The 12,469-nt window shown below is 36.7% G+C and overlaps 1 protein-coding gene across 1 annotated transcript in view; it reads left to right on the top strand.

The window, feature by feature from the left end:
* Positions 1 to 652: 652 nt before the first annotated feature.
* Positions 653 to 12,469, top strand: part of LOC137628741 (deubiquitinase and deneddylase Dub1-like) — a 144,311-nt gene continuing 132,494 nt past the window's right edge. Inside the window, exon 1 of the transcript XR_011041383.1 lies at positions 653 to 1,273. The gene's annotated coding sequence lies outside the window, so the exon portion shown is untranslated. The remainder of the gene's footprint in view (positions 1,274 to 12,469) is intronic.

Here is a 12,469-nt window from a genome sequence, read left to right as displayed (position 1 = left end):
CGGTTCTTCCACACAACCCAGCATCAGCATCCCCGACCACTGTCGTCCCTGTCATGTCAAAAATATATACGGGAGGTGCGTCTATCACCCGCAAAGCTGCCCGTCCTTCAGAGGATAGGTAATGGCCCACAGTGGTTAAGTGAAATGCTTGTGATGCAAATGTGCTTGTGCATTAAATGAAATGCTTGTGATACAAATGTGCTTGTGCATTAACTGAAATGCTTGTGATGCAAATGTGCTTGTGCATTAAGTGAAATGCTTGTGATGTAAATGTGCTTGTGCATTAAGTGAAATGCTTGTGATGCAAATGTGCTTGTGCATTAAATGAAATGCTTGTGATGCAAATGTGCTTGTGCATTAGGTCAAGATGCCAATGTGAATCAAAGCCTCGGTTCGAATCATCATCTATTTTCGCCGTTAAATATTCCTGACAGTTTCATAACTTTGTTTATTCTGTTGATTCACATAGAATTCTACGTATTCTATGCAATTCGTTGTATTCATTTTCTTGACCTATCCACTTGATTTAGAATTCTCGTTATGGATAGGGATGGGATGAGGTCTAGGGGATAGACTCAAGGAGAGGCTGTTTTTTGATAGTCTCAAGGAGAAGCTGGTTTTTCTTTTTTCTTTTTTCCCCTCCATCCAAGAGGTGTCCGCACCTGGAAGCAGTCGGGCTCTCCCGCTAGCGTTTAGTCTGTTCTGGGCCTCTGCTTGCAACGCACCATCGTCATGCAGATCTCCAAGTCGAGGTTGCTCGTTGTGTCCCTCTTCTTGATCATCGGTGTTCAGCCGTCTGTTCCGAGGAACATCAATAATCCGGGAGTATTTCCTGTTGATGGAATTGAGAGAACGCCTCCCATCTCTCCTTTCAATAGTGGCTATCCTCCTTGTCGAGGCAACTTCCAGTACGTCAGTGTTCCGCCAGAATCAAATCTCGAAGAAGAGGAAACAAGACGCTCCTACCTGCGAGTTGGGGACACACAAGTTTATGAGTGGAGAAGCCGGTCGACTAGCGGTGGATACGTGTACTACTTATGTCAGGATGACCTGGAAGTAATTCGCCCTTCTCCTCTTCCACTACCACGTACAACTCCATTTAATAATGCTACTCGAGTTTATAATGCTATTGCAGTACTACGTCCAGCTGCAGGTGTCTCTCCATGCAGAGAATGTTACTACCGGACGCCGTATGGTTGTGAACCTGTTCCATTCCAGTGTTCTGCTTAGTACTAACGACCAACCCTTCGTCAGTGTCCAGAAGATTCACTGAGTAATTCAGATTTTTTTTTTTTTTTTTTTTTTTTGTGGGGGACATTAATTTCTGTGGTTCAGGCTTGTCTTACTAACCTTGTTGTGTTTGATAGATATGTAGACTAATACTGACAAAGAAATGAGTCGGAAGAAAAGTGCTTTTGTGTATGTGTGTGTGTGTTTAAAGCAATAATGGATACTTGGAATTTTTAAATCTATTCGCTGTTACGTCTGAAATTCTATTTTTTATGTCTCGAAAGAAGTAATGGAACATTAAATCACTAAACTTAACTGAATATGTGTCGCTTTATTACTACTACTCCTTTATTCCCCCATAGACTTACTAATATACTGTTTTTGGGAGAAAATTTAACTCAATGAGCCGACTCATGGCCAATGTGGAACGGAAATAGGAAAGAAATGGAAAAGGAATAATACATGAAAGTCAAAACTCTGATATCGATTTTCATAAACAGAGAATAGTTGTTTGTGGGAATTCTATTCGCTGAGGCCTTATTTAAGGCCATATGTTTTATGGCATATTATTATTATTATTATTATTATTATTATTATTATTATTACTAACTAAGCTACAACCCTAGTTGGAAAAGCGTGATGCTATAAGCCCAGTGGCTTCAACGGGGAAAATAACGTAGTGAGGAAAGGAAACAAGGAAAAATAAAATGTTTTGAGGACAGTAACAACATTAAAATAAATATTTCCTATATAAACTTTAACAAAACAAGAGGAAGAGGAATAAGATAGAAAAGTGCGCCCGAGTGTACCCTCAAGCAAGAGAACTCTAACTCAAGACAGTGGAAGACCATGGTACAGAGGCTATGGCACTACCCAAGACTAGAGAACAATGGTTTGGTTTTGGAGTGTCCTTCTCGTAGAAGAGCTGCTTACCATAGCTAAAGAGTCTCTTCCACCCTTACCAAGAGGAAAATGGCCACTGAACAATCACAGTGCATTACCCCTTGGGTGAAGAAGAATTGTTTGGTAATCTCAGTGTTGTCAGGCGTATGAGGACAGAAGAGAATATGTGAAGAATAAGCCAGAGCATTCGGTGTGTGTGTAGGCAAAGAGAAAATGAACTGTAACCAGAGAGAAGGATCCAATGTAGTACTGTCTGGCCAGTTAAAAGACCCTGTAACTCTAGCAGTAGTATCTCAACTGGTGGCTGGTGCCATGGCCTTGTATAAATGTTTTATTCTCTGTCTAACCAAGACACGACTTACGGTAGGATTAGCTCTAATAGGTTGTAGATTCGCCAGGGCACCAACCACCCGTCGAGAAGCTACCGGTTTGACTGCCTAGACAGTACTACATTGGATACTTCTCTCTGGTCACGGCTCATTTTTCCTCTGCCTACACATACACACAACGAATAGTATGGTCTATTCTTTCCACATTCTCCTCTGTCCTCATACGCCTGACAATATTTAGATAACCCAACATATAGATTCTGTAAAATATTCATTAATTAAAAAACGCAGTTGGAGTTATGTCGTATTAAAACTGTCCGGTAAATTTTTTTTCTTATTTCTTTTTTCTCTCTTTTGAGAAACATTGGGACGTTGTCTGGACGCAGCAAAAACTGGTGCTCTTCGTTTTCCACATCTTCGTTGATGTTCAAGTTTGTTCATTTTATCTTCTTCTCCTACTTCTTTTCTTCTTCTTCTACTTCTTTTCTTCTTCTTTTTCTTCTTCTTCTTATTCTCCTTCTTCTTCGGTGTTGTGCGTTGTGTTCATCATTTCCCATCTGAGAGAGAGAGAGAGAGAGAGAGAGAGAGAGAGAGAGAGAGAGAGAGAGAGATTCTCTGCCATGTATAAGTATCTCTCTCGCTATTATTATTTTTTTTTTTTTTGTGTTTACTGAGATGAAAAATACACGAGAATTGTGTACTTGGAAGTTAGTCAACAGCAGTTGGCAGGAATAAAAAGTCAAAAGACTCACGGGAGGTCTCTCTCTCTCTCTCTCTCTCTCCTCTCTCTCTCTCTCTCTCTCTCTCTCTTTCCAGTATATTTATCATAGATATCGCTCTATTCTTTGTTTGTTTTTGTCACGTACTTGGGAATTTTGATCTTGGGTATGGGGTATGAGTGGAGGAAGGGGGGGGGGGGGGGCTAGGGGGCTGGTCCCCCCGGGAGGGACTGACTTTGCACCTTAATGGCTTTAGTATCTATGCAGCTCATGTTATTGTCAAATCTTTCCTATTATTGTGTTCTTTAATCTTCTAATTTTTCTAGCATCATAAGGACCCGGGAGCATATATATATATATATATATATATATATATATATATATATATATATATATATATATATATATATATATATATATATATATATATAATATATATATATATATACATATATATATATATATATATATATATATATATATATATATATATATATATATAAGGTGACATTCAGTGAATACCGTAAAACAATGAGATAATCCAAAAGTGGGCCTCTTGAAAAAGTAGACACAATGATAGAACAATTAATAATAATGTTAGTAATGATAATGATATCATTTTGTGATTAAGGAAAACTTATATTACTATTGAAGATTGGAAAAAATAGCACACTTTGGAACCGCTCATTTCTAGCTAAGGAAAATAACAGGCTGGTCTGGTTTTCAATATTTTATTCGAAATAAAGTAGTATTTATCAAATGCAAAACTTACTAAATTGGCATAATTTCTAGTAATTTCATTCTTAATAGTGTTCTGTATTCAGTTTTTAAGGGAACTCTTAAATATCCGAACCAAACTTTTTATTACAGAATAATTTTAACTTCTGGATGTCCAAAATTTTTAGCTCCATTTTTTTTTTTTTTTTTTGCTGTTGTTTTCCAAATATAAAATTTTCAACTGTATAGAAATTAAAGTGATTAATTTTACACATAACCAAAGCATCTTGATTCCAACAAGTAAGAATAATCTTGAACAATAATTTTCCCACTTTTTGTATTGTTTTTGCGATTGTAATCAAAATTTCAAATTTTCATATGTAAGAAATTTAAAGTTATTAACTTTACACATGAACAAAACATTTTAATTACATTTTTCTTGCTTTTTACGAAAAAAATAATCTTAAACACATTAGTTTTCAACACTAGATCAAGCTATTTGATATTAATTGAGACCAAGCAGATCGGACTTCCTTCCGCAGTCTCCAAAGCTCTTAATCAAGCAATTAAGTTTCTATTTAATGCACAAGTACATTTGCATCACAAGCATTTCACTTAATGCACAAGCGCATTTGCATCACAAGCATTTCACTTAATGCACAGGCGCATCTGCATCACAAGCATTTCACTTGATGCACAAGCGCATCTGCATCACAAGCATTTCACTTAATGCACAAGCGCATCTGCATCACAAGCATTTCACTTGATGCACAAGCGCATCTGCATCGCAAGCATTTCACTTAATGCACAAGCGCATTTGCATCGCAAGCATTTCACTCGATGCACAAGCGCATTTGCATCGCAAGCATTTCACTCGATGCACAAGCGCATTTGCATCGCAAGCATTTCACTCGATGCACAAGCGCATTTGCATCGCAAGCATTTCACTCATTGCACAAGCGCATTTGCATCGCAAGCATTTCACTCGATGCACAAGCGCATTTGCATCACAAGCATTTCACTCAGTGCACAAGCGCATTTGCATCACAAGCATTTCACTCGATGCACAAGCGCATTTGCATCACAAGCATTTCACTCAGTGCACAAGCGCATTTGCATCACAAGCATTTCACTCGATGCACAAGCGCATTTGCATCACAAGCATTTCACTCAGTGCACAAGCACATTTGCATCACAAGCATTTCACTTATTGCACAAGCACATTTGCATCACAAGCATTTCACTTTAAAAACAATTGATCAAGGAACAGCATAAAAAAAAATAAGTAAAAATAACGGAAATTATATCGATTGGACTATTCATTTTTACTTTATTTCGAATAAAATATTAAAAACTAAACCATCCTGTCATTTTCCTTAGCTAGAAATGAGCAGTTCCAAAGTGTGGTATTTTTCCAATCTTCAATAATAATATAAGTTTTCCTGAATCATTTAATGATATCATTATCATTACTAACATTATTATCAATTATTCTATCATTATGGCTACTTTTTCAAGCGGCCCACTTTTGGATTATCTCATTGTTTTACGGTATTCACTGAATGTCCCCTTATATATATATATATATATATATATATATATATATATATATATATATATACATATATATATATATATATATATATATATATATATATATATATATAATTCGGAGATAATGAATGGAGAAGTATTGAATTAAAATCTCAAGAGAGAGAGACGACTGGCAAAATCTAACGGAGACACTTTGCGTCAATAGGCGTAGGAGGAGGAGATGATGATAATGATAATGATGATGATGATGATAATGATGATACATATATAGACTGGCATACAAAGACCATAAACAGACGGTAGTGGAAGAACATAATTGAGGCCTTTGTTCTGCAGCGAACTAGTAACGGCCGATAACGATGGTATATATATATATATATATATATATATATATATATATATATATATATATATATATATATATATATATATATATATATATATATATATATATATATATATATATATATATAATATATATATACACGCTCCCGGGTCCTTATGATGCTAGGGAAATAGAGAAATAAAGAACAAAATAATAGGAAAGATCTGCGTAGTTACTAAAGCCTTTAAGGTATGAAGTCAGTCCCTCCCGGGGGGACCACCCCCACCCCCCAGGACTCAGCCTCCCCCCCCCCCTCCACTCGTACCCCATACGCAAGATCAAAATTACAAAGTACGTTACGAAAACAAACAAAGAATACAAAGATATATGCGATAAATATACTGGAAAGAGAGAGAGAGAGACCTCCGGTTTCCCGTGAGTCTTTTTACTTTTTATCCTGCCAATTACTGTTGACTAACTTCTAATTACACAATTCTCGTGTATTTTTCCATCTCAGTAAACACAAAACAAATAAAAGCGGAAAGGTACTTATACATGGCAAAGAATCTCTCTCTCTCTCTCTCTCTCTCTCTCTCTCTCTCTCAGATGGGAAATGATGAACACAACGAGCAACACCGAAGAAGAAGAAGAAGAAAAGAAGTAGATGAAGCCGAAGAAGATAAAATGAACAAACTTGAACATCAACGAAGATCACCAGTTTTTGCTGCGTCCAGACAAAGTCCTAATGCTTCTAAAAAAAAAAAAAAAAAAAAAAAAAAGAAAAAAAAAAAAAAAAAAAAAAAACCACCCACACACACACACTTAAATAAACCAAAGGTGAACATAAGACTTCTGTCAAATAATTTCTGTGTTCGTTACAATTGGCAAGTCTCGATATTGTTTACTTACAATAGTTATTCCTTTTCCATTTCTTTCCTATTTACGTTCCACATTATCCTTGAGTCGACTCATTTCGTCTTGCAATTGTTTTCATTTATTCAAACGGTACATCAGTACGCCTAAATTGAACCAGAAGGCAGTGCTCATAAAATGAAACATTCAGATTATGAGATTTTTTATTCATGAATTCTATAAAGCAACAAAAAATGGAATCTCAGAAACACAAAGCAGATTGGATATATATAAAAAAATCCCTTCGAGTGACTACTATTGTCTGAACACTGAGAACAATGATGATTTGTTCAAAAGACGTTGTCACGTACACCCTGTTTGTGGTCATATGAATGACCCCTGGTCACCGGCTCGCTTGGGGGGAGTGTGATTTATCAGCCTCCACTGGAGAAGAGGTTGTCTCCATGCCATATTGCCAACGACTGGTTTTCTGCCTCCCTCCTTATCTTGCAGATTTTGTGGGGGAGTCGAAAGGCGGGACTTGAGGGAACAACGGCAGGAGGGCGTAGGCTTATCGGCTGTATCTGGATTACTGTGACGAAGGTGGCTATGATTGGCCAGTCTCTTCCTTCGTCACGAGGTCACACCCTACAATGCCGGTGAAGCCTTACGATGGCCGCAGGACACGCATCAGTCGGGCCTAACACAACAATCTGATAAGTTGTCACAATTATTGCCCTTTGCTCGTCATAACCAAAACCCTCATTTTTATACTTAAACTTGGACTTTTATATTGCCTTTAAAAACTGTACTAACGTAAATGTTAAGTCTTTGTCCCCTGACCGTTCTTCCCCCAAGACGTCTTTTGTAAATCGCTACCATGAAATGAAGAGCACGTATTTTAGTTAAAAAAACATTGCAAGGTTGAAATTCTTAAACTTTACTAAAAGCGCTCAGACCTGTGTATGATTTATTGTGAAAATATATTGCTCAATACAAATTCAACTTTGTGTACCCCACCTCTTGAATACAGATGTTTTAATGAATTGCCAGTGTCGTGACAACGTACATATGTAGGAAGCACACAATGTGGAGTAATGCAAACCAAATTATACAAAAATATGACCAACACAGTGAATTATAGGGACACTGACAAAGGGTTTGTCGTTAGGTAGTGGGTAGTAGGTTGGCCAGGGCACCAGCCACCCATTGAGATATTACCGCTAGAGAGTTATAGGGCCCTTTAACTGGCCAGACAGCACTACATTGGCTCCGTCTGGCTGGTTACGGTTCATTTTCCCTTTGCCTTTACATACACCGAATAGTCTGGCCTATTCCTTACATATTCTCCTATGCCCTCATACACCTGACACCTCTGAGATTACCAAACAATTCTTCTTCATCCAAATGGTTAACTACTGCACTGCAATTGTTCAGTGGTTACTTTCCTCTTGATAAGGGTAAAGGAGACTCTTTAGCTTTGGTAATCAGCTCTTCTAGGAGAATGACACTCAAAAACCAAAACATTGTTCTCTAGTCTTGGGTAGTGCCATACCCTCTGTACCATGGTCTTCCACTGTCTTGGGTTAGAGTTCTCTTGCTTGAGGGTACACTTGGGCACACTATTCTATATAATTTTTCTTCCTGTTGTTTTGTTAATTTTTTTATAGTTTATATAAGCAATATACATTTTAATGTTGTTACTGTTCTTGAAATACTTCATTTTGACTTGTTTCCTTTCCTTGCTGGGCTATTTTCCAGTTGGAGCCCCTGGGCTTATAGCATCCTGCTTTTCCAACTAGGCTTGTAGTTTAACAAGTAATAATAATAATAATAATAATATTAATAATGACAACAACAACAACAACAACAATAATAATAATAATAATAATAATAATAAAAATAATAATAATAATGGAGTCGTTCAGAACAGTTTTGTGACATTTCTTCACTCTTCATTTAATTCCCCCAACAGATCATCATAATGACATTTGATCATACGTCATCTTATCACCAGAAAATTTCATCCATCGAATTTTCATCATCAATACATTCAGCCTCACGATTTTTCATCACTTTTACCTCGCATATTGTATTCTATTCAATATATCATTCGAAGACAAACACTGAAGAAAAAAAATCCAAGTAATATAAAACAAAGATATAATTATGAATAATTCTAATTTCTGTGTTAGGATATGAGTTACGAAATTCGTTCATGACTGCGATTTCGAAGTCTAGTAGAATTTGTTTGTGATTTGCTTCTGGGGTTATTTGTCGAAAAGAAGCAATTTCTCTTCTATAGGTATTCCTATTTTTCTTAAATAATAGCACTTACTGTATATTGCAGCTGGATTACGTACTTTCCCAAAATGAAAATGAATCTTGTATAACTGGAAAACTAAAGATAGCACAACTTCATAAAAAGTCCCGTCTGCAAGCCAAATATCAACACTGGATAAAGCAGTTATCATTTCTTGATCACCGAACACTAAGAATCCTTCTGGATCTACAATTCCAGAATCAGGTAAAAGAATGTCTTGAAATCTCTGCTGCTCTTGCTTCAATGCCCTTTTCATCGGCTAAATGTTTAAGTCCTCGGTATAGGGAATTGGAATAACACGATTTCCTAATGTAGTGATGAATGTTCTACATATTTTCTTCACTGGTATTCTCTGCATCGCCAATGGATAGAATTTTCTTTATGCCATATTCAAATTTCTTGAAGGACACACTGTCATCACCTTTGGTTGTATTTCCCAAATACCACTTGCCTTCCATCTTGTGCAATGGGTATCAATCGTCTGTTTGGAAATGTTTAAGGAAGTGCTTACTTGTGGGCGATGAAACATCGTGATGAAAAGTCTTAGCAGCTTCAGAATAGACGCGCGCAAAATCATAGCAACAATTTTCTATGTGTAGGTAAAATACACTACTGTCCACGATAAAATGACCAGAGATCAAAAGCCGGAGCATCTTCCGGACATGTGATTGGATCATATCGGCAACCAGATACACTGTGGGTGTAACATTCCCTGCATGGAGCTGCGAAAGTTATAAATGTGAGTGGATCAGGGTCTGGTTGTGCCGGTCCTTTACCAAAATTGGATTCTACCGGACCATGGAAGTTAAAGAAGTATCCAATGTAGGGGAGTTTGCCATCACTAACAAGAGGGAGGAGAAGTTTTCTCTCATTTCCATCTCGGTCATATACTGCCGGATATTTGATGTTCCTTGGAACCGCTGTCTGAACACCGATGATCAAGAGGAGGGACACAACGAGCAACCTCGACCTGGAGATCTGCATGACGATGGTGCGTTGCAAGCAGAGGCTCAGAATACACTAAACACTAGCGGGAGAGCTCGACTGCTTCCAGGTACGAGCACCTCTTGGATGGAAAAAAAAAAGAAAAAAAAAATAGTAGGAATGATTTGTCTTCTCTTCGGTGATTAGTCTAACCCACAGCCTCTCATTGAGACTATCCCCCAGACCTCATCCCATCCCTATCCATAACGAGAACTCAAAAGCAAGTGGATAGGACAAGAAAATTAATACAACGAATTGCATAGTGTGTGTGTATATATATATATATATATATATATATATATATATATATATGTACATATATATATATAAAATATATATATATATATATATATATATATATATATATATATATATATATATATATATATAAATGCTGCCGGGTCCTTATGATCCTAGAAAAATTAGAGAAATAAAGAACATAATAATACAAAAGCATTTTCCAAAGACAATAACATGAGCTGCGTAGTTACTAAAACCAGTTTAAGGTACGAAGTCAGTCCCTCCCGGGGGACCAGCTCCCGCCCCCGGGACTCAGGCCCCCCTCCCCACCACAACCCTCCACTCATGCCCTATCCCCAAGATCAAAATTACAAAGTATGTGATAAAAACGAAGAATGCAACGATATCTATGATAAATATACTGGAGAGAGAGAGAGAGAGAGAGAGAGAGAGAGAGAGAGAGAGAGAGAGAGGAGAGAGAGAGAGAGGAATAATAATCATCAGAAAGTCTGTACGTAATAAATAACGAATCGTATCGAGAAGATAATAACCACGTACCTGTATTTGTATTAAGTAACTGCATACTAGGTAAGTTAATTCATACATATACAGTATATACGTATATTTATGTATATGCATAATTATACACACACACACACATATATATATATATTAGAGAGAGAGAGAGAGAGAGAGAGAGAGAGAGAGAGAGAGAGGAGAGAGAGAGAGAGAGGCCTTCAGTTTCCCGTGAGCCTTTCTACTTACTGTAGGTTCCTGCCAACTGCTGTTGACTAACTTCCAATTACACAATTCTCGTGTATTTTTCATCTCAGTAAACACAAAACAAATGACCGCGAGAGAGGTACTTATACAAGGCAAGGAATCTCTCCTCTCTCTCTCTCTCTCTCTCTCTCTCTCTCTCTCTCTCTCTCTCTCTCTCTCTCTCAGATGGGAAATGATTAACACAACGAGCAACACAGAAGAAGAAGAAGAAAAAGAAGAAGAGGAAGTAGAAGAAGAAGATAAAATGAACAAACTTGAACATCAACGAAGATGTGGGAAACGAAGAGCACCATATTTTTGCTGCGTCCAGACAAAGTTCAAGTGTTTCTCAAAAAAAAAAAAAAAAAAAAAAAAAAAAAAAAAAAAAAAAAAAAAAAAAAAATCAATACAACATAACTTCATCTTCCCAACGTTTTTTAGTCAATGAATCTTTTTGCAGAATCTATAGGAAACAAGAAACAGATAGACACAACAGAAACTAACGACAACAGGGATGAAATATAACCATTGCAAAATCACGATTTTGGCGAAGGCAATGAATAGGGTCCACTTAATGGACCAAATGAGGCCTTAGAAAAATACTTCAAGAAGACAGTGATGATTAAGAAATGGTGATGATTATGACGGTTGTAATAAAGAAATTAATAAGATGCATAGAAGCCAAGGTCTAAAAAAAAGCATAGAACCTATGCCTAAGTTTATAGACCTAAGATGCCCTAAGGCGTCTCTTGTTTTGACAGATGATGAAGCATCCAAATAAGGCATTGGCGAATATGAGATTTCCTCCAAAGAACTATTCTTTCTTAAAATATGTATCAGTGTTTTTGGCTTACACAAATTATTCCGTTTCCATTTCTTCCCTATTATTATTATTATTATTATTATTATTATTATTATTATTATTATTATTACTTGCTAAGCTACAACCCTAGTTGGAAATGCAGGATGCTATAAGCACAGGGGCTCCAACAGGGAAGATAGCCCAGTGAGGAAAGGAAACGGGAAAAATAATATACTTTAAGAATAGTAAACAACATTAGAATAAATAATTCCTATGTAAACTATAAAAACTTTAACAAAACAAGTGGAAGAGAAATGGGATAGAACAGTGTGCCCTAGTGGACCCTCAAGCAAGAGAAAGTAATACGAGAATTAATTCTTCTCCAAAAAAAAGAACATCAGTAGGCCTACGAGAAACAAAACATTAGTGGTAATAAAATTAAACATATTGAATTAAGCCTCACGTTTATTGTTCGTGAATTCTTCCCAGACATAAAAAATGAACTTCACAGACATAAAAGAGAATAGCTTCAAAAATTCCAAGTCACCATTATTGCCTTAATACATAAACTCACACAAAAACTATCTTGTAGTGATTACCTGTTTCCTTTGATAATATTCGTTGCTCAAGAGTGTTATTCTACACATCTTTCACTCGAGGGAACCACAGTAAATACAGAATTCTGAGTTACTCCCTCAATCTTATGGACACTGACGAAGGGTTGGTCGG

Source organism: Palaemon carinicauda, chromosome 36 (genome assembly GCF_036898095.1).
Source record: "Palaemon carinicauda isolate YSFRI2023 chromosome 36, ASM3689809v2, whole genome shotgun sequence".
In the NCBI taxonomy this organism is placed as follows: domain Eukaryota; kingdom Metazoa; phylum Arthropoda; class Malacostraca; order Decapoda; family Palaemonidae; genus Palaemon; species Palaemon carinicauda.
Note: the sequence above shows the minus strand (reverse complement) of the source record. Positions and strands in the feature narration are given on the sequence as shown.